The sequence below is a fragment of the Mobula hypostoma genome, chromosome 8 (assembly GCF_963921235.1).
Source record: "Mobula hypostoma chromosome 8, sMobHyp1.1, whole genome shotgun sequence".
Taxonomy (NCBI): domain Eukaryota; kingdom Metazoa; phylum Chordata; class Chondrichthyes; order Myliobatiformes; family Myliobatidae; genus Mobula; species Mobula hypostoma.
In genome coordinates, this window is record NC_086104.1 from 147593359 (window position 1) to 147617339 (window position 23981).

Here is a 23981-nt window from a genome sequence, read left to right on the forward strand (position 1 = left end):
TCCAATCAAAAATCTCAACCCTGAGTCCAGACCTATCCTTCTCCATAATTATATTGAAACTAATATCATTGTGATCACTGGACCCGAAGTGCTCCCCAACACAAACCTCTGTCACCTGACCTATCTCATTCCCTAACAGGAGATCCAACACTGCCCCTTCTCCAGTTGGTACCTCCATGTATTGCTGCCAAAAACTATCCTGCACACATTTTACAAACTCCAAACCATTCAGCCCTTTTACAGTATGAGCTTTCCAGTCTGTGTGTGGAACATTAAAATCTCCCACAATCACAACCTTGTGCTTACTACAAATATCTGTTATCTCCTTACAAAATTTGCTCCTCCAATTCTCGCTCCCCATTTGGTGGTCTATAATACACCCCCATTAGAGTTACTACACCTTTCCCATTCCTCAATTCCAGCCAAATAGCGTCGCTAGACGAGCCCTCTAATCTATCCTGCCAGAGCACCACTGTAATATTTTCTCTGACAAGCATTGCAACACCTCCCCCTCTTGTCCCTCCGATTCTATCACACCTGAAGCAATTAAACCCAGGAATATTTAGTTGCCAATCACACCCCTCCTGTAACCATGTTTCACTAATAGCTACCACATCATACTTCCAGGTATCAATCCATGCTTTAAGCTCATCCACCTTTCTTATAATGCTCCTAGCATTAAGATAAATGCATTTAAGAAATTTTCCCCTCTTGCTCTGTTTATCACTAACGGTGCAAACAAGCGTTTTCTTCCTTCTTCCCTACATCTGTTCCTACACTCTGGTTCCCCTCCCCCCTTGTATCTAGTTTAAATCCACTGGAGCCTCTCTAGCAAACCTACCTGCAAGAATATTTGTCCCCCTCCAGTTCAGATGTAGACCATCCCACCGGAACAGGTCCCACCTTCCTGGAAAACTGCCCAATTATCTATAAATCTGAAGCCCTCCCTCCTGCACCATGTCACGTGTTGATCTGTGCTACCTTACTATTTCCAAACCCACCTGCACATGGCACTGGTAGCAATCCTGAGATTGCTATCCTGGAGGTCCTGTCCTTTAACTTGGCGCCTAACTCCCTAAACTCACCTTTCAGGACCTCCTCACTCTTCCTACCCATGTCATTGGTACCTACATGGAGCACAACATCTGGCTGCTCACCCTCCCTCTCGAGCATACTGAGAACTCGATCCGAGATATCGCGGACCTTGGCACCAGGGAGGCAACAGACCATCCGGGATTCTCGATCTCTTCCACAGAACCTCTTATCTGTACCCCTAACTATCGAATCCCCTATCACTACTGCTCTCCTCTTTTCCCTCCTTCCCTTCTGAGTTGAGGGTCCCATCTCGGTGCCAGAGACGCAACCACTGCAACTTGTCCCTGGTAGGACGTCCCCATCAACAGTATCCAAATGATGTACTTATTATTGGTGGGAACGGCCATTGGGGTGCTCTGCTCCTTCTGTCTATTCCCTCTCTGGACAGTCACCCAGCTACCTGTCTCCTGACTCTTAGGGGTGACTATCTCCCTGTAACTCCTCTCTATTTCTGCCTCTGCCTCCCGACTGATCCCAAGTTCATCCAGCTCCAGCTCCAATTCCCTAACTTGATTTGTCAGGAGCTGCAGCTGGATGCACCTTTCGCAGATGTAGTTATCAGGGACGATTGTGCTCGCCCTGACTTCCCGCATCCTGTAAACAGAGCACTCAACTGCCCTAACTGCTGCCTCCATTACCTACTTTTAAGGTAATTAGATTTATTAAAGGAATTTACCAACCTTACCTCACTTGGAGTGAAGCTCTTCCTCAGCCTCTGCTCACCAAAGCCTGAGGAGCCAAAGCCTTCCTACTCCATCTCCCTCTACTCCGTCGCCCGCTCCATTAATCTGCTGTCTTTTAAACACTCGCGCAGCCTCACGGTCCGACTTAGACACGCTTGCGCAGTCGTGCCCCGCTCAACTGCCGAAGAAATGACCGACTTCCACAAACTGCTCTCTTTTAAACACTTGTTAATGAACTCTCTTTGAACAAACACAATAAAGTGACAATAATAAACAATTCCAATGACCATGAAACTAACGTATGACTCTACTGCAGATCACGTGGAATTGTGGGTTCAGCTGCACTATGCATCTGGCCTCTCAGCATCTGAAATCCACTTGCAAGAAGTTTATGTTTTTGATCAAAAATTCTTTATCACCACTGGGAAATCTGCTCCAGTGACAATGAAACACAAGATAGAGCATAGAACGTTGAAGAGTACAGCACAGGAACAGGCCATTTGGCCCACAATGTTGTGCTGAACCAGCTAAAAGGCAAATCAAAAGCACACAAACACTAACCCTCCTACTTACACAATGTTCATCTCCCTCCATCTTCCTCACATTCATGTACCTACCTAAACGTCTCTTAAAAGCCTCCAATGTACAGTATTTGCCTCTACACCATAGTAGGCAGCGCATTCCAGGCATCCAGCACTCTGAGTAAAAAAACTTACCCCTACCCTCTGTCTTCTATGCACAGTTCTGAATCCAAACAGTCAACTTGCCACAGACCCCATGCATCTTAATCTTCCATAAGGGAATTTGTCAAACGCCTTATTAAAACTCATGTAGTAAACATCCACTGCCCTACTCTCATCGATCTCTCTTGCCACCTCATCAAAAAAGTCAATCAGTTTGGTAAGACTCAACCTGCCCCTCACAAAGCCATAGTGGCTCTCTCTGATTAGGCCAATGCCACTGCTGCATAATTCTAGCTTAGTACTCAAGTCATTTCTCAGTTAAACAGACACCAGAAAGCATTTTTCATATTGGGCTATACAATTACATATTATGTCAGATTCAATACATCTCATTCTACCTCGTCTTTATCCAGAAACACACTCGTATGTATCCATCTACATTAAATTGCTCTCAGTTCTTGTTCTAATATAATGTCCATCAGATCGCATTCCACATCCATAAAATTATGTAGAGATATCAAAGCTAATAGTCCAAATGACATTGTTACTGTATAGCTGCCAGTTAAAGTTTGATTTCAGAATGTCCTTGCAGCCGTTGCACGTCATACCAATTCTTCTCTAGGGAGCTGCTTTCAGTGCAAGCTAATTGCAATTACACAGTAGCTTCGTGGTTGGTTTCCATCAAGGAGGATGGACTACTGCTGATAGATGAAGACACCATGACCTTGAAAAGAACAGGACAGGAAAAAGAAATAAGATAAATCAGGTGTCCCAATGGGGGGGGGCAGTCATTGATGGCAAACCCAAATGCAAGACACAGACACTGAAGGACAAGGAACAGGACCTGACTAGAGTAGGGACATGGCAGGATGCAGACAAGGAGCAGGGACAAGAACGCAGGCTTGGACTAGGACATGGACTACGGAAGGCAAGGACAAGACAAGACAGGACCCCCCGCAGGGCAATGGCAGAACGGTCTGACTTACCCCACAGAGGCGAGGACAAGAGACAAGCATCAAAGAACGACAGACAATTCCATCTCTGCTTCAGGGTTGCTCCAAGTCGCAGCTACAGCCAGCAACCATGGCTGGCTATGGAAACAGCTGGATCCCTACCTAGCTTGGAGTGGCTGACAGTCACTCAGCTGGCCCAGGAAACAGCTGAATCCATACCGCAAAGACAGCTCTGACTACTGACAGCAAGGCTCCATGAAGTAATGGTTCTCCAAAGCAGCCTAAAGATGGCAAGTGGTCACACTAGCCTTCCACTGGCAGGTTGCTCCCAGGGGATCTTGACAAGACAAACCAGCAGCTCACACACAACCCCAAGGCTACTTATACTTCAAGCCCCACGATGGGAATCAGATGCCTATGATTAACTCAACCAAACAAGAGACAGCTGGAAGACCCGGAGTCCTGAGTCCACGGACCGGACCATGAACCGGAATGCAGACTTCATGGACCGGGCCATGACATCAGGAAGCGACCCATCTCAAGACCAAACCTAGATGCTCTTCTTGTTGTGAGTAAAAATACACTCAGTGGCTACTTTATTAGGTATCTCCTCTACCTAATACAGTACCCACCCAGTGTTTGTTTGTGGTCTTCTGATTCTGTAGCCTATCCACTTCATGGTTTGACAAGTTTTGTGTTCAGAGATGCTCTTCTGCACACCACTCTTGTAATATGCGGTTTTTTGAGTTGCTGTCACCTTCCTGTTAGCTTGAACCAGTCTTCTCTGACCTCTCTCACTAACAAAGTGTTTTTGCCCACAGAGCTGCTGCTTACTGGATGTTTTTTGATTTTCACACCATTCTTTGTAAATTCTAAACACTGTTGTGCCTCAAAATCCCAGGAGATCGGCAGTTTCTGAGATACTTAAATCACCCTGTCTGGTACCAGCAATCATTCCATGGTCATCGGAAGACTATTCTCAGAAGATAAAATGTTTGGTCTGAAACCACAGAACTTCTTGACCATGTCTGCATGCTTTTATGCATTGAGTTGCTGCCAGACGATTTGGCAAATTAGATGTCTACGTTAACAAGCAAGTACACAGCTGTACCTAATAAAGTTGCCACTGAGCGTATCTACAATAGCAGGCGATTTAGCCCATTATGTCTATCACAATTCATTCAACTTGTATTTGATCTCAGTTCTATTTATATTGCGATCTCTCAAGTTAAGTATGATGTTCTCTTAAAGGGTTACTAATAGTGAGTCACCAGGATGTTAGGGTCGATTCTTTAATGGAGAACACCTGTGCATGACTTTGTTTAATGTGGAGAGGCTGATGTATGGGCAGCCATTACAAGGTCCTTGACAGACCGGGATCAGGGTCCAGTGGCACAGCATGCAAGATAACTGGGGACCCTTTACTGATGCAGCCTTCCTCCATCTTCACTGTTGTTGTGATGTATCATCATCTTCGGCCAGTTCCACTGTTAAGTTGGATCATTAATTGTCTGGAATCTTCACATTGACTTTACTGCCATGGGTGACCCTAACTTCAGCTCAGCGCTAGATGACTAAACTCCAGATTGCTACCAGGACAGCAAGAGTTGATTAGGCTCTCCATGACGACAAGGTGGAGATTCTTGAGAAGGACTTACGCACTGTTTACACATTATAGGGCACCTAAGAGTGGCTGGATCAAACAGTAATGAACCCAGCCTCTGCCACCAATCTCTCTGCTCGATGATGAACTTTAATCAAGGCATATTCATCTATTTTCTGATCATAGGGTATTTGAGACTGCTCCAACAGTACCAGCCAAACATGCAACCTCTATCACCAAGTGCACAAAGGAATACCACCACCTTTGCTTTCCCCTCCAACTCACACTCACACTCTGATGTTATTTTCAATGGATCTGCATCCAGAAACTCCGTCCTTAACTGTGGGAGCAGTTTTAGAATCAGAATCAGAATCAGGTTTAATATCACCAGCATATGTCCTGAAATTTGGTAACTTTGCTGCAACAGTACAATTCAGCACATAATAATACAGAAAGAAAATAGCTGGGAATTACAGAATATATATACAGTCGGCCCTCCTTATCTGCGAGTTCCGCTTGCGCGAACTCAACCAACCGCGAATCGAGAAAACCCTTAAGTGCTCTTCCAGCACTTGCTGTTCAAGCATGTACAGACTTTTTTTTCTTGTCATTATTCCCTAAACAATGCAGTATAACAACTATTTTACATAGCATTTACATTGTATTTGGTATTATAAGTAATCTAGAGATGATTTAAAGTATACGGGAGGATATGCATAGGTTACCTTGGATCAGGATCGAAAAAAAACAGAAGTTCTCTTACTAAGTAACTCGGAACAAGTACATCCCGTATTATTTAGCGTCAGTTAGTCAAACGTTTGTCTTAGTACATAGTATATATTTTATCTTTCTGTGCATATAAAATACTTAAGAAATGTACGTTTCAGCGCCGGGCTCAGGAACAGAAGTTCCGGAGTTCGATCCATTGACAGATCGCTCCTGAGTGCGCTCTCCATCCGTGCCGGGTTGATGTGAAGGATCAAAAACCCAAAACCCCAAAACCCAATAATTAAACCATTGCATTGCTTAGTAATAATTGTAGCTTTAATCGGGCAGGGCCTTTCTCATTTTATCCTTTAAAATTGTTCCATTCTTTGACCGACTGTAGCCTAATGCTTTTCCAATGACCGATCGCATTTCACCTCTTTCTGATCACTTTATTATTTCCACTTTATTTGAAATCGCGATTGTGATTATTTTCGTGAACAGAAACTCTGTGGATTCAGAGCTCTGCCGCCGGCTCCTAATACCCAATGCACTGAGACAAGTTAAATAAGGTCCGGGGTTCCGCTGGGTCCTAAGGTCCACGTCATTGAACCAGGTTGAATAAGGGACTTGAACATCCGCATTTTTTGGTATCCGCGAGGGGTCCCGGAACCAATCCCTCATGGATAAGGAGGGCCGACTGGATATATATATAGGGCCGGATTTAGTTGGGCCAAGGCCCCTGGGCTGAAGGCCCTAATGGGCCCCTGCCGACACCGCAAAATATTGCTGTACTAAGCAAATAAAGGCAAGAACAAGAGCAAAGGTCGTACTGATCTAAATATCAAAGCTGTGGACCAAGATATTGGTTTAGTACAATATGTAGGCTATACACTTACAGGCCTTAAGAGGGAGGACAGAAAGTAATGCAGCTTCTTAGTTTGAAGGACAGCATCTAAAGCACTCAAAAATTGACCTAGGCTTAGTTGGCTTAGTAAAGTTATGAGGGAGACGAAGTATGATGTACCCAATCTTAAATCTTTATTTAGCTATTGCTGCACATACCATAGGCCTCATTTCTCAAACAATGTCAAAACATTTTTAACTAGGTATTTTTCTCAAGCGTGTGTTCTGAGGAAGTAAAATGGAAATGTGAGACAAAAAGGCCAAGAGAGATGCCACTATGGCAAACTAGGGAACATGACAATCCTCCGACAATCTTTTTGAAAAATGAGATCTAGTACATACTACCCTATTGCTGTGCTGTGTGGCTTGCAGAGTAAAGACCACTTACTAGGTTTGTAAACAGTCCACTATTAGCCTTTTGCCACAAAAACAGGAACAGCATTGACACAGAAGCCTAGATAGTTACAAAGTCAGATGCTTGTTTTTCAAAATTAAAGCGTAGTTCTTCTGGATTTCTTCGCAGCAAGGTCCTTGATCAGTTCACTAAAATCCAGTTTCCAAACAAGATCACTTTCAAGTGACATCAGAGTAAGATATTTCAGCTTATCCTGTCCAATTGTGGATCTGAGCCTATTCGTCACTAGCTTGAGCTTGGAGAAAGATCGCTCACCTCTTGCATTTGTGACAGGGAGAGTCAGGGAAAGCCTCAAAGCAAGGCTTACATTTGGGAAGATGACCTGCAAGTTTTCTTCTCTGAGGAAGCATAAAAGCTCTGTTGTGGATGAAATATCTTTGCCACTTACAAATTCCCTGAAATAGACAATTCTCCTCCACAAGGTCTAACTGCAGGTCAGCTGAATAACTGCTTTGGAGATCAGATGCTCTCTTGTACAGAGAGAGAAGGGATATTGTTTAGGATGCCAAATGTGTTGTTAAGGTCATTATATGATGCAAATCTGCAATCAATTTCTGCAAGTAATCTATCCATCACGATCAAAAAAACAGTAGCTGAGAAATTTTCCTCTGGCTGACAAGCCAACATCAGGTGTTGTGAATTCACCCAGAAAGGCTATACATTTTCTTTGTCGTTGGGTGTCTTCTTTGTACACTTGTTGGACTGTTGGAGACATAGTTTTAGCTTGGGTCTCAAAAGTATCAAATTGATCACGCAAGCTTGCTATGTATCCCCGTAGTGATCTCACCAAATCCACAGCATTACACAGGTCTAGATTTACAGCTCACAATGCAACACTTGCACTTCCAAAGCACTGAAGAATGCAATGCCACAATTTGTTCAGAAAAGCTATCTCAAGCTTGTCCATTTTTTTTTGTATAGTGGTGTTCGCTATTTTCATGCTCTCCTATGCGCTCAGCGGCATGTTTCCAGTCGGTAAAGCCAGTTTTGAAGATGGACTGACAGTTACCATCACTGAAGATGTAGCATGCAAAACGAAACACACAGCCGATGGAAGAGGAATATAGAGCCATTGCCTTGATATGTACTCACCATTTATGAGCTTGCGTTTCAAGTGAAATTTGGAGGAAAAACGTCTCTGCTGTTTGTATACTCGTTCTGAAGCTTTGATAACCACATCCTTATCCTGGCAGGACTCGGGCCCTTTCTTAGCCCAGTACACTTGGACTGAATCATCTAACATTTCCTTTCCCCAGCGAGCAGGATCAGTGCTATAAGGATCCTCAGGAGCGATACGTTAACATTAATGGTGGCCCGATTTGGTTGTTCGGAGGCCTCTGTGGTCAGGAATCCCAAAGTCATGCTCTCTGCTTCTTCAACATTAGCAGCTGACTGTGGCAAGGACGGTGGTCCTGTACTAGCACTAGCTGTTGAACAAGTCTCCATTTGTCCACCGGTCTCAGACTGTGACAAAAGCAATGGTACTGCTGCATCATCAAGAACAGGTTTAAAAAGTTCTGTCAATTTCAATGTCTTTTTTAATGCTTCTTTCTCACGGTCCTCTCCTTCTTGTTTCTTTTTTCCTTTCTGTGCTCCACTCTCGTATTTTTTTTGTCCGCCATGTTGATAGCTACCTATTTTAGGCCCTTCTGCAGCTCGGGCCCCTGAGCTGCAGCCCAGCCTAGCCCTGCCTAAAGTCCGGCCCTGTATGTATATGTGTGTATATATACATATATATTCATCGCAGTCGATGCATAATGTGAAATCGCATAATGTGATTAATTATTTAAATGGAGAAAATAGGGATGCATTCCAGAGGGCTTCCTAAATATGTATTATCTGTAATTTATTCACATTTTCATATAAATACGACACAAAAGCAGTACCACACGACAACATTTGTATTATATTTCATCAATTTAAGGTAATATTCAATGTAATAAATCATAGAAAGTTAACATCCTAGGGTATACCGTACTCACCAACAGTGGCAGGTGTGTTCGCTCCGGGAGAAGAGTGGTTGTTGTGGTGTCAGGCAGCTTTACACGGATAAGGTGGATGGTTGAGGTCGTCAGGATCATATCAAACACAGCAAGGGGTGAAGGAAGATTCACAGAACTCTTAGAACTGCTGGCAGCAGGAGATGACACCCATTGGAAGAAAGTGGGGAGGGTTGTTTGCTTGGCAGCATTTTGTTTTTCAGCATAAATTTGCTTGTAGGGAAGAAGGGCTGACGGCGGGGAACAATTGAAATGCTGACTCTGTTCTAAACTTGGGTCCATGTCCATCGTGATTGGTGCCAAGCGTTCCGACTTCCATCATTCCCTCACCACTGGTAAACTCCCGGGATTTTCAAAATCATCTTTTGCTTGCAGCACCTGAGAAATAGTTGGCCATAAAAAAAATACATACGCCTGGAATGTGGATCACACCTTGGTCGAGAGGTTGAATCAGCGATGTCGTGTTAGGCAGCAGGAAACACACTGTTATGTTAGGATGAATGCTGTCCAAATGTTTAGGATGGGCTGGCACATTGTCAAGCAACAAAAGAACTTTAAAGGCAAGATTCTGTTCCCGGCAGTAGCGTCCCAGAGCTGTGTTACCTTCAGCTGATGCCGCGCTGTTTATAATTTCCAACTTTTTTCCAAGTGTTAAAACGGTTCTCTGCCGCTCGGCTGATGGCCCAGGACATGACATCGGACGCTTAGGAGGCATAGTTAAATATTTCAAGCACAAAATCACTGCACCATAGGTAAAACCAACAAAAGTTTAAGAGCACAAGATCGCGCATCCACACCTTGCCGAAACCAAAACCAACGCGAGACTGACGGGAGTGAGATTGTGAGGCGCGTGCACCTGACTTCCATTGGCGGGAAAGCGGTGCTTCTCATCCCAAAAGTGAGACTGTGAGGCGTGCGCACGTGACTTGTATTGGCAGGAAAGCAGTGCTCCTCGCATAACTGTGAGTTTTGGATGCATATAAGGACACATTAGTAGAAATAGGTTCCTCACATAACTGTGAATCCGCATTATCTGAAGACGCATATAACGAGGATAGGGTGTGTGTGTATATATATATATATATATATATATATATATACATACACACACAGTTAAATGAAATAAGTAGTGCAATAAAATAGAAATTTTAAAAAGTAGTGAGGTAGTGTTCATGGGTTCAATCTCCATTCGGAAATCTGAATTCAGGTGGAGGAAGCTTTTCCTGAATCGTCGAAGTGTGAAAGGAGGTTCAGGCCCTTGTACCTCCTTCCTCATGGTAGCAATGATACAAGGCATGACCTGTCTGAGGGGGTCCTTAATGATGAACACTACCTTCTTGAGGCACCACTCCTTGAATAATACAGAGGCTAGTGCCCTTGAGGGAGCTGACTAAGTTTACAACTCTCTGCAGCTTACTTCGATCTTGTGCAGTATCCACCACCGCTGCACACCCCCCCGCCACCCCAATACCAGACGGTGATACAGCCAGTTAGAATGCTCTCCACAGTACATCTGTAGAAATTTGTAGGTATTTTTGGTAATATACCAAATCTCCTTAAACTCCGAAGGAGATATAGCCACTGTCTTACCTTCTTTATGGCTGCATCCATAAGTTGGGTCCAGCTTAGGTCCTCAGAGATATTAATACCCAGAAACTTGAAATTGCTCACACTCTACACTCCTGATCCCGCTATGAGGACTGGTGTGCATCTCCTCGTCTCCCTTTTCTTACCAGAGGTATTGCAGCAGTTTAAGGAAGCGGCTTAATACTACTTTCCAGAAAGTCATTGGGGACAAGGGACTTACTGCTGATATTGCCATGGGGCACCTATCCAAAAGCTGAGCTCGTAAATTTAATGTTTGCACCTTTAATAATCTAAAGAAGATGTAATAAATAGCACATAAACCCAAAATAAAAGCCTACAAAATGGAAAACTATAGGTGTCGCCCCCACATTACAAGAGGAGGGAGAGGTTGTGTTCCTGCAAAGTAGTCCAAGTTGTGAAACCACATTACCTACACATGCACTAAAGAATGCAGGTCGAAAAAATAAATTTCATGCCAATTTATATCCATTCATTTCACATACTCTCTCGCTCACCTCAGCGCTGGACTGACTCCACATAGACTCTACAACTCAGGATTATTTATTTACTTTTTAATTATTTGCGTGATTTGTCTTCTTCTGAACATTAGCTGTTTGTCATTCTTTGTTGTTTATAGTTTTCATAAATTCTATTGCATTCTTTATTTTCCTGTAAATGCCTGCAAGGAAACGAATCTCAAGGTCGTATATGGTGACATGCACATACTTTCATAATAAATGTACTTTGAACTTTAAGCATAATTTCCTGAAGTGAATTTTATTCTCCATCACAAATTCTTTGGTGATTTGTGAATTCTTATCATCATCTCTACGCGCTGTGTCATATTGACGTAAGTGACCACAGTCTTTCTATGACTATTATTCTTGGCAAATTTTTCAACAGAAGTGGTTTGCCATTGCCTTCTTCTGGGCAGTGATCCCAGCCATTATTAATACTTTTCAGAGATTATCTGCCTGGCGTCAGTGTTTGCATAACCAGGACTTTTACTATGCACCAGCTGCTCATATGATCATCCACCATCTGCTCCATGGCTTCACATGACCCTGATTGAGAGCTAAGCAGGTATTGCACTTCGCCCAAGGGTGGTATACAGGCTAGCGGAGGGCGGGAGCACCTTACACCTCGTTTGGTAGAGATGTACCTCCTCCCACCACCCAATTTTATCAGAGTGAATTTCCATTTCCCAAATGGCTGCATTGGGGTGGGGATTCAGCTATATATGTGCTTCCTTCATTTTATAATGTATAAGTAGAGATGTAAGTGGAGACAACAGAAGAGCAAAGAAGTTTAACTATACCTCACAAATCACTTTATCAGAATTACAGTTGGAAAAGGGAATTTCCATTATGTGGAAGAAACACAGAATCTATTGTTGTTCTCCTTAATCCAGTGAAAATTCAGAAGAGATTCACTTGGGTATTGAATGTTCAAAGTTCAAAGTACATTTATGATGGAAGTATGTAAACATTACACAACCTTGAGATTTGTCCCCTTTCAGGCAGCCATAAAACAAGATACCCAAAGAACCCATTAAAACAGACCAACAACCGCCACACGTGCAGTGAGAACAAACACCAAATCAAGCAAACAGTAAAAATAAGCAATTAGTATGAGAACAAAAGTGAGTCCTCAGACATGAAGCCCAGAGCAGCTGGAGCAGGTCCACAAGCTCGGCTTCAGTTCATCTTTATTAGCAACACTTTATTAATGAAGGTCAGGTTTACAAAGGGTTTTGGATAGAATAAGTAAGAGGCTGCATACTCTGGCAGGGGCTTGGCAACTAGCAGACAAAGACTTAAGATAATTGGCAAAAAATACAGGGGCGAAGAGGAAGGTTTTGTTTGTACATTTAATCTTTATGATCTGAGGAGAATGCTCGAAAAGGGGGCACATTCAATAATAGCTTCCAAAAGGGAAAGTGGATAAGTACTTTAAAAGTGAAACAAATAAACTCAGTGATGCAAGAATTTAGCAGAGCACTGTGACTAAATGGGTGGCTCAATTAAAGAGCTGACACAGGCAGAATGGATGAAGTGACCTCTCCCTCTCTGTTGGGTTACCTGGCTCTATGCAATATTAAAATACACAATAAACTCTCCTGCCAGTGGCACAGCTGATCAGGGGCATAATTAGCTAGCATGATTAAAGTCGAGCTGCTTGGTGTGTCACCAGTTGGCATGTGTCGACCAAGAAACACACACAAAGTGCTGGGGGAGCTCAGCAGGCCAGGCAGCATCTACGGAAAAGAGTAGAGTCGACATTTCGGGTCGAGACCATTCAGCAGGTCCTCCAGCATCAGCAGGTTTTCTCTTGTTTGTGTCAGCCAAGAGGTTGTCCTGGTTGTAATAAATGTCCTCAGTTCCCTCAAGGTCAAGTTATGATTCCAAACGCAGAGTATATCTTGTTAAGTATTCACCTTGCACAACACACCAGAATGCCAATTATAAAAACTGCACCAAATATTCAGGAGCCAACTAACCTAGTGATTAAAGCTCCCACAAGAAAAGCCTGCTGGATCTATTTTCTGGTGATTACTCTTCCTTCAACTAATCCTAATGAGGCCCCCCCCCCCATTGGCCAAGGTCAACTGTGGATATTGTATCATAGCTCTCTACGTAATACACATACCAGGGCAGTACAACATGGAGAGCAAGCTGTAGCCCAGTCAGCAGACTTCTCTCCTCCTGGCTGATGAATCCAAAGGAACAGCAGAGACATATACAGTTTGGCACCAGCTGTGTCGCAGGAGTTGCTAGTCAGCGTTGAACCTAATGTAGGACTGCCTTACGGACTCCAGGTTCAGGTTGACTCCCGAAACCTTCCCCATGAGTGGGTATAGCCACAAGGCCATGGAGGTTTGAGATCAGAGTTTTCCCTCTCCTAGATGAGCTGCCAACTGTGGCTGATGCGCCCCATCTGCCAGAAGCAACTGGTTTTAAGGTATCATAAGCCACCTTTGCCCTTTCACCTGTCAGTAGAAACAGTTCAGCTAATCAACCCTGCAATAAACTGAAAATCTGGTAATTATAGCATATTGCTTATCCCCATGTCGGGGATATCAAAAACAAGAGGGCATTGTTTTAAGATGACAGGAAGGACTTTTAAATGGGATCTGAGGGATAAGTTCGATTGCACTGAGGGTGATTGACATCTGGAACTTGCTGTCAGAAGAGGTGCTAGGATCAGGTGCAATTACAACATTTAAGGGGTGTTTGCACAGACACTTAAATGGGCAATGTTTAGAAGGTAACATCCTAATGCAAGCTTAGTGTAGGTAGGCAAAAAGGCTGTATGCACATGATGAGCGGAAGAGCCAGTTTCTATACTGTACATCTGCATGTACATATAAAGATTATGGGATCTTGCTTTGCAAGGTCTCCCACATTAATGCAATTTTGCACATTGGTTGTTTGTCAGTCCTTATTTATGTATAGTTTTTCATATATTCTATTGTACATCTTTACTTTCCTGTAAATGGCTGCAAGAAAAGGTATCTCAAGGTAATATTTCAGTACTGTGCGAAAGTTTTATGCACATGTAAAAAAACTGTAAAGCAAAAATTCTTTCAAAAATAATGGAGTGAAAAGTTTCTAAATGTCAAAAAATTAACTACAAAGAGCAGTAAACAGTAAAAGAACAAAATCAAATCAATATTTGGTGTGACCACCCTTTGTCTGTAAAACTGCATCCATTCTGTTAGGTATGCTGTCATGCTGTTTTACAAGAAAATTGGCTGGTCGGTTGCTCCAAGCATCTTGGTGAACTTGTCACTGCTCTTCTGCAGACTTTGGCTGTCTCGCTTGCTTCTGTCACTCCAGGTAATTCTCGACAACCTTGATAATGTTGAGATCAGGGCTCTGTGGAACCCATACCATCTGAAAACATAAAAAATCTAAGAGTTTTGCACAGTACTGTGCCTACTTTGATAATATATTTACTTTGATCTTTGAAGCTCTGAATGGTTTAACAGGAAGGTAACTCTTCCTTGAATGAGAAATGGGAGAGCAGTTGAGTAGTAATCCAGCATGCTCCAAAACATACCTATAGCAGCAACAATAATAACTGTTTGTCTTGAGGCAAGCCAATTTAAACTCATAGAGTAACCTGGCATATGTGCTTTCCCCTTTAGGTCGGTCTAATTTCAACAACATAAATTATTTAAAGTCTATTCAGATAACAATGAATTAAAAGTATGATTTTAAGGCCATTGTAAATAAAGAAAGAACATTTAAAGATTAGCTTTTTATGTTGCGTGTATATTAAAACATCAAAATATACAGTGAAACCGCATTGACTACATCAAAAGGGGAAGGGAGAAGGGAGGGAGCAGGAAGCACCAGTGGGATATTCTGTAATGATCAATAAACCATTTGCTTGGAATCAAATTACCTTACCTGGTGTCTCAGGGCTGGGTGTGTCTGCACCAATGCCAACTCTGTCCCTGGAACTTCTCTGCCATCAGTCCCATAGCAATTCACCTTTGCCGTTCCCAACATCTTTTGTTCCTGCCTGATTTACAAATTTGCACTTCACTCCACATTGACAATGCAGTACTTAGCAAAAGTATTAGGCACCCTAGCTATATATATGTGCCTAAGACTTTTGCACAGTACTGTACTTGACCATACAACTGATTATTGCTTGCAATTTGCATTAAGAACTAAAGACAGGTTCTTGTTTACAACAGGAAGCTAAACAAGGAATATTGATTAGCAGTTTAATTTGTCATAAAGAACTCCAACCCTTTGGAAAGGTCACGCTATTGTGTTAGAAAGCTAAGGTTAGCAATAAGACTTTCAGACCCTGGAAAGTGAATACCCATCATGCAAATGGGCTGTGCACATCCCTCCTCAGATATTCTGAGCGCTGTTGCTGAAAATGCAGGAAATTTATCATCCATCTTTTAGCCTCCATCCCAAGGGATGAAAGAGTTAAAAACACAGTAAGCTTGATTGGGTCCACAAAGGCAAGGAGTTGTTATCAGTGAATGCACAAATCTTTTAATGAGAATTCAGAAATTTATCAAGGTTAATTTTCCATTGTGCCTTCTCACATATAACTAAATTTATTGATTTCAATTTCACAATCAATTGCAGTGGGAGTTCAGTTTATGATTGCCTGTGGCATGCACTTTGAGAGCTGCTGCAAAGTCATTTCTACTGGGATTTTCTGCAGTAGGGAAAGTGGAACCCATGGTCAACGATTGTGGGGTTAGCTCATGTGAACGAACTGAATGCAGAAAAGAAGGTCTTACAGTTGAGCAATGTAACGGATATGGAGATACAAGAGGTTGCAGATGAGATGTTGGAATCTGGAGCAACACACAAAGTGCTGGAGGAGCTCAACAGGTCAGACAGCATCTATGGAGGGAAATGGACAGCACAGTTGAAGGCTCTCCACTGAAATGTTAACTGTCAATTTCACTCCATAGATGCTGCCTGACCTGATAGTTCCTTCAGCATTTTGTGTATTGATTTTTTTTTACATTTTACATTTTTTTTATATTTACATTTTCTTTTTTTTTCAGGTTTACCTCAACACATTGACTGACCTTGGATTATTTACCTCAGCTCATTAACTGATTAGAAAGAGTCAGCATGGTTTTGTGTGTTGGGAGGTGATATATTTGGAGTATTTGTGGAGTTTTTCAAAGAGGTAACTAAGAGGATTGATGAAGGTAAATAGTGGATATGGTCCATATGGACTTTAGTAAGGCCTTTGACAAGGTGCTGCATGGCAGGCTGATGTGGATATTTAGGTCACATGGGATTCGGGGGATGGGGGACAAGTGAAGTGGATTCAGAATTGGCTAAATGATAGGACGCAGAGGGAGATTGTTGAAAATTGACTCTCCAACTGGAGGCCGGTGACTAGGGGAGAGCCCCAAGGTCAGGATTGGGACCTCTGTTATTCATTATTTCTATAAATGATTTGGATGTGAATGTATATAGAACAATTAGCAAATTTTCTAGTGATACTAAATTAGGACAGCTTGTTGATGGTGAGGCAAATCCAATGAGTTACAAAGAGATCTTAATCAGTTAGAGAGATGGGCCAAAGAATGGTAAATGGGTTTCAACTTAGTGAGGTGTGAGATGATGCATTTTGAACATTCAAAGCAGGGTAGGACCTATTCAGTGAATGGCAGGGCACTGATGAATATTGTGGAACAGAGGGACCTGGGAGTACGAGTACACAGTTCACTGAGAATGGCCACACAAGTAGAAAGGATGGTGAAGAAGGCATTTAGCGTGTTGACTTCATTAGACAGGGCATCAAGTTTAGCAATAGAGTCATTATGTTGCCATTATGTAAGTCATTGGTGACACTACATTTGAAGTATTTTGTACTATTTTCATTAACCTGCTATAGGAACAACATTGTCAAGCTGGAAATGGTGTAGAAGATCTTTATTTATAGAAACAGCACTATACAGGCTGTTCCAGATCAATAAGTCAGTAACGCCCAGCAACACACTTACTTATTCCCAGCCTAAATCACAGGACAATTTACAATGACCAATTAACCGAATGTCAGATCTGGTGATTATCGACCCGTAGGTTCTTCTAGGAGTCCAAGAATGAGTTGAAAACATGGTGCTTCATGAACGTTTGTTGAAAGTTTAAAATAAAGAAACCAGCACAGAGCACATGGGAGTAAAGAACAAAGAAACTAAGGAAAAGACAAAGGCGAGATGGCGATTTTATACTGAGCTAAGGCCAAATTCCTGAGATAAGTAAGGGCCAATTAGAAGGCACACAGGTATAACATGTTTAATGCTCAGCCAATGAAAAATGAAAAGGTGATAAATTGTTACAAAACTGTTGCATTATTTTACAACAAGTAGGCGGTGTGCCTTTAGACTGTGGGAGGAAACCCACACACTTACAGGTAAGACAAATACTAACTAAACTAAGGACTTGGTTTATAGGGAGAGGTTGGCCACACTGGATCTTTATTCCTTGTAACGAAGGGAAATGAGGAGTGATAGAAGTTTATAAAGCCATGAAGGGTATGGATAAAGTGCATTGTCATAGTCTTTTCTGCAGAGTTGAGGAGTCTAAAACTAGAGGGGACAGACAAAAGACAAGAGAGTTAAGATTTAAAAGAGACCAGAGAGATATTTCTTTACATGGATGGTAGTGAGCAGCTGGAATGAGCTGCCAGTGGATATGGTCAAGGAGGGTACGATTGCATCATTTAAAAGATATCTGGAAAAGTACATAGAGGAGAGGGACTTAGAGGATTATGAGCTGAACATGGGGAACTGAGACCAACAGGGAGACTGCTGTGGGTAGCATGGACCAGTTGGAGTGAAGGGCTAGTTTCTGTGCTGTATTACTCTACAAAAATTGTGTCTCCAATGACTCAATAAGACATTCACAGACACTTTACCATTACTCATGCATCCCTCTCTTTCTCAATGTATCATTTCTAAACAAAATCAATCTGTTTCATTGTAGATGAATCAATACAAACTGCTTACACCAAAGGAGGAGATATCATGTAGAGTGTCTTTGAAGTTTTCCACTTCAAGAAAACACTATGTCCTGATTCAGGCTAAGGGAAACAAATTTTGATGATCTACTAAAATCTGCAACTCTCCCAGCTTGTGCCCTGCTTTCCAGGAAAACCACTCAGACCATCGGTATGCCTGGTCTATGTAATTGCACCTCATAATCTAATCCATCACCTCCTCAACAGTTATATTCTCTCAATGAATACAAGATCCATTTTGTATCACTAATGAACACCCTCCCACACGGAAGGATTTATGTTCCCGAAGCCCTAACCATCCAGTAGGAGGTACAGGAGCCCTAGGTCCCACACCACCGGGTTCAGGAACAGTTATTACCCTACAATCATCAGGATCCTGAACGGCTGTGGATAACTTCACTCTCCTCAGCACAGAACTGATTCCACAATCCATAAACTCACTTTCACCTATAAGTTCACTTTCTCTACAACTCACGGTGTTGATTTTACTTATTTACCTTTTTAAACTTTTTCTTGACTTGTTTTCCTGGTTGTTTGTCAGTCTTTGTTTATATATAAATTTTATTGTATTTCTGTATTTTTGTAAATGCCTATAAGAAAAAATAAATATCAGAGTGACACATGTGTACTTTGAAAATAAATTAACTTTGAACAATGATTTTTGAAATTTGCTCCCCTATAGCTCTGAACTCTTTATCATTTCCCATCCATTTCTATACCTCATTTGTTCTTTCAGGGTTATTTCTTGCATATTAAATGCCATCAAATCCTTACCCAATCTGTTAAACTTTCTACAATCCTCCCAAGGGGGTACACACAAAAATGATGATGCCTGTACTCACTGGAAGAATGAGGGGGGGATCTCATTGAAAGTGGATGCTGAGAGGGTGTTTCCTATAGTGAGGACTCCAGGACCAGAGGGAACAGTCTCAGAATAGAAAAATATCCATACGCAAGAGAGATGAAGAAGAATTTCTATAGCCAGAGAGTGGTGAATCTGTGGAATTCATTGTCACAGACTGCTGTGGAGGTCAAGTCATTGGGCATAATTATTGACAGATGCTTGATTAGCCAGGACATCAAAGGTTACAGGGAGAAGGCAGGAGAATGGGGTTGAGAAGGATAATAAATCAGCCATGATGGAATGTTGGAGCAGACTCAAAGAACTGAACAGCCTAATTCTCCTCCTCTGTCTTGTGGTCTTTAATCTGCAAAAAGCACTATTTGAAAGCACTTTCCCCCATAATTGTAATCAGAGGGACTGTCTCCATCATGATTGTAGAGGATTTTGTTTTGCACAGTACCATATCATCCCATAATATCACACAGTACTGCATCATCTCATACAGCTACATTGTTCAGTGCTGTAATAATCTATTTCTATCAAATTGTTCAATAAGTATGGAAAAGAAATAAAAATCCCCTTGCAACCTTGTTGGATAAAGCCTCTGCACCAAAGCACGGGGTAATTTTGAACCATTTCACAACATCATTGCATAGCACATGATCTCAATTCTGCTTCAATCCAATTCACTCATCCCGACCTAGACTGTTACTGAGACAAATATACTCTGTGGCCACTTTATTAGATGCATCTTCACATCTGCTCATTGATGCAAATATTTAATCAGCCAGACGTGGTCAGGAGGTTCAGTTGCTGTTCAGACCAAACATCAAAATGGGGAAAAGATGTGGCCTGAGTGACTTTGACCCAGGAATGTTGGGGTGGTTTGAGTACCTCCTGATTTTCATTCTCTCGAGCAGGGGTTCCCAACACAGGGTCCACGAGCCTCTCAGTTAATGTTAGGGGTCCATGGCGGAACAAAAATGGTTGGGAACCCCTGCTCTAGCGTTTACAGAGAATGGTGCGAGAAACGAAAGGCACCCAGTGAACAGCAGTTCTGCGGATGAAAATGCCCAGTTAGTAGGAAAGATCAGAAAAGAATGCCCAACCTGGTTCAAGCTGATAGGAAGCCAACGGCAACTCAAATACTGATGCATTACAACAGTGTCTCTCTGAACACACAAAATATTGAACCTTGAAGAAGCTGGGCTACAGAAGACCACACCAGGTTCCACTCCAGTACCTAATAAAATGGTCACCGAGTGCATATACACAATTCATGCCGAAAGACTGTGACTAGATCAGACCATGTTAACCCTTTGCAGCCAAAGTGCGGCAAAATACATTCATTTCTTTCCCCACTTCTATGTGGATGTGGTGAAGTTAGTTAGAACTTTTCTTCTGTGAACACAATCATTGAAGCAACTTGGGTTACTGAAAATGTTTTTGAAACTCAAAATGTTTCAGTTGCAATGAGACCTCTTCTACTGGAATATTCCAACTCAAAGCCAAGTTAACAATTTCTCTAAATTCCGGTAATTTCTCTCCCCCAGCCCACTTCTCTTTTTTCTCATTCTCTATTCCAGGTCCACTCTTACCTCTTCTCTTCTCCTCGCCTGCCTATCATCCCCCTCTGGTGCCCTCCTCCTTCCCTTTCTCCCCGGTGCACAGTGCACTCTCCACTCGTATCAGATTCTTGCTTCTTCAGCCCTTTTGTTCTTCAACCTATCTCCTCCCAGCTTTTCACTTCATTCCCACCCACCTACCTTCCCCCTCACCTGGCTTCACCTAACTCCTACCACCTTGTACTCCTTCCCCTCTCCCCATCTTTTTATTCTGGCTTCTTCCCCCTTCCTTTCAAGTCCTGATGAGGGGTCTCAGTGCAAAAAATCAACCATTTATTCCTCTCCACAGATGCTGCCTGACCTGCTGAGTTCCTGCAGCATCTTGCACGTGTTGCTCAAGATCACGGGTTCCCAACCTTTTTTTGTGCCATGGACCCCTAACATTAACTGAAAGGTCCATGGACCCAAGGTTGGGAACCCCTGCTCTGCATTAAAACAATCAACACTTTAAATTGGCAAGGGCTCATGGGCATTTAAAACCACAGATGTCAAGCTGGCAAGCATTGTGGATGTGGCCCACTGAGTCAGTGAGTTGCCCAGTTCTTCCATGATCAGATGTCCATGGAAGCAGGAGATATGAGGGCTGGTGACCCCTAGGTACACGAGTTGGTGAGTCAGGATTGTGAGGCATGGAGATCAGCGTCCTTTCATCGGCTAGTCCTGGGGTCAACACCAAAAACTGAAACCTGAAGGTTGATCAGAAGCCCAGAAGTCGAAGCCCAATGGCCGAAGCTATGGCTCTGTAAGGTTGAGAGTCCACTGGGGAAATTGGAGGCCCAGTGTCTGAGGGTGCACAAGTCCAGAGGCCCAGAGGCTTGGCCTGGGGTTGGAGGATTACCTGTGTGTGTAGGTGGGTGGGAGCGAGGAACAGGGCTTGCTTTCCTGTTGTTGCTTTGTTGTTTGGTAGGTACCGTGTTGATCTGCTGAGCATCCTGGGCATGCTATGTTGGAGCCAGAACATGTGGCGACATCAAGGTTCCTTGACGGAGATTACTGCCTGTTCTGGGAGGTGAGGATTCCAATAATGTTGGCAGAGAGCTCAATGCATGAGAGGAAGAAGCTCCAGTGTGAGTTGTTGAATTGATTCATATCAGAGCTGTCTGGATTTTGTCTGGTTCCTCAGTGGAAAGTGAATTTATAGGTCGGTCTATAATCCATCACAGACAGCGGCTCACAATGCACTGAGAGTCACAATCAATATTTACCGGCTCTGGCTGAAACAACTCGAGAATTAAATTCAATTGCACTTAATAGCTTCACTCACCCTCCCACGCACATCAAGAATTATGTGTGTCAGAAGATTAATAACCGGTCAGCTGGCAATGAGCATGTGCAGGAATGTCCCTGAACAAGGAGCAATTCCTCAGAAAGGCGCATCCATCATTAAGGACCTCCATCACCCAGGACATGCCTTGTTCTCATTGTTTCCATCAGGAAGGAGGTACAGAAAGCTGAAGGCTCACAATCAACAAGTCAGGAACAGCTTTTTCCCTACTGTCGTCCAATTTCAGCATGGGCATTGAACCCATGAACACTACCTCACTACTTTTTTATTTCCATTTTTGCACTACTTAATTAATTTATCTATTTTATATATATAATTACAGTAATTTATATTTTTTTCTTTCTATTATTATGTATTAGAATTTTTATTTATGATTTATAATTTAAATTTTGAATATTTACTATCGATTTGTAACCCAGGGAGTGTGAAGCGCAGAATCAAATATCGCTGTGATGATTGTACATTCTAGTATCAATTGTTTGGCGACAATAAAGTATAAATTATAAGTATTGCATTGTACCGCTGCCACAAAGTTAACATAGTTAGCATATGCTGGTGATATTAAACTTGATTCTGATTTGTCATGCCCCCTGGTGAGTTGGCACTGAGCCACCTATAGCTGAGTGGCTTGCTGCACCATTTCAAGGGGCATTGAAGAGAGCACCAGAAGGGATGGTCACGCTTTCTGCCCCAAAAGACAGTTGCATTTACAATAATCAAGTAGACCTTGTGATCATCATTATGCCTAAGACTATATAATGTAAAACAGTGCAGCACAGCAACAGGCTCATCATATCTGTGCCAACCATAATACCAGCTGTACTAAACTAAACTAATGGGGTTGCCAGGATAGTGTAGCGGTTAGCGTGACGCTATTACTGCTCGGGGCATCGGAGTTCAGAGTTCAATTCCAACGCCATGCATAAGAAGTCTGTTCATCCTTCCCCTGGTTTCCTCCCACAGTCCGAAGGTGTAGCGATCAGTAAGTGAATTGGACATTGTAAATTGTCCTGTGATTAGGCGATGGTTAAATAAATGGGTTGCCCGGTGATCAACTCATTGGGCCAGAAAGACCTGTTCCACGCTGTACCTCTAAATAAAAATAACAGTTGATGCTCTACTCCCTACTTGTTCATTAAATGCCATTTAATCGTTGCTATCTTAACTGCTTCTACTATCTTTGCTGCCAGTGCATTCCTGCATCTACTGCTCTCTATGTGAAATAACTTACCTCACAAATCTCCTTTGAACTTTCCCCCTTCTCAGTTTTAGCCTCGAGTATTCGTCAATCCCACCGGTAATTGTTTTCCAAATTCCACAGCTGTCAGAGTGGGATTTGAACTCAGGGCTCTGGAATCTTATTCTCTGGACACTTAACTTCTGTAACACCATATCACAGATGCAGAAGCATCTTCTAGATGCAAATAGCATCGAACAGCCAACAAGGATATCATTATTGACAAACTTCAAAATGCAACATCTGATGATTGACAATGCAAAGGCCACCACTTTCAAGGAGCCACACTGACCTTCTGAGAAAGAGAATTAAATCAAGGAAAAACATCATTAATCTCAAGCCATGGTTGCTAGCCATATCCACACAGCCTCTTCCACAAAGCTCTCTCCCTCATCGTAAGCAATGTTTTTAAAAGTTCACCTACCAGATGTGGACAACAATGGCAAAATTAGCAAGTGCTCCCCATCTCAAATTGCCCTATTTCAGGGGGGACATTGGTGGGTCTAGATGTAATGATGGAGCTAGTTCTGTCACGCCAGACCGAACTTTACTTTTACAATAACAATCTTTGAACTTCAAGCAAATGTATTGACTAACCTTAAGGTGAAGACCTTTGGAGTGGTCACGGTGGTCAAGAGTGACTTGTAGCAGATGTCCTGGCCTGGTCTGACCTCGATGTTCTGGTGAGGTGAATTTCTACCTCTGGGTCATTTGGCCAGGACTTTAGGTTCTAATCAACGACATCATACTACAAAAGCGAATTTTCAACCAGTCCATCTCATATCTCCATCCTGTTACATCACATCAACATGTTTATCTATCGGCAGTATTGATATTTGGGT

At 42.5% G+C, this 23981-nt stretch overlaps 1 long non-coding RNA gene across 8 annotated transcripts in view; it reads right to left on the reverse strand.

Annotated features, from left to right (window-relative positions):
• The window catches only part of LOC134351031 (uncharacterized), a 120026-nt gene that overhangs the window by 50846 nt on the left and 45199 nt on the right, over positions 1-23981 (reverse strand). For 5 of the 8 annotated variants that reach the window (XR_010019054.1, XR_010019052.1, XR_010019051.1 and 2 more), the window contains 2 exons: positions 18646-18738; positions 15046-15160 (listed from right to left, as the gene is read on the reverse strand). The exons of 2 other annotated variants lie outside the window; for them this stretch is intronic. This is a non-coding gene — a long non-coding RNA (uncharacterized LOC134351031). Of the gene's footprint in view, positions 1-10534; positions 14527-15045; positions 15161-18645; positions 18739-23981 lie in introns of those variants that run through there. One more of the 8 variants, XR_010019050.1, reaches the window with a different exon arrangement.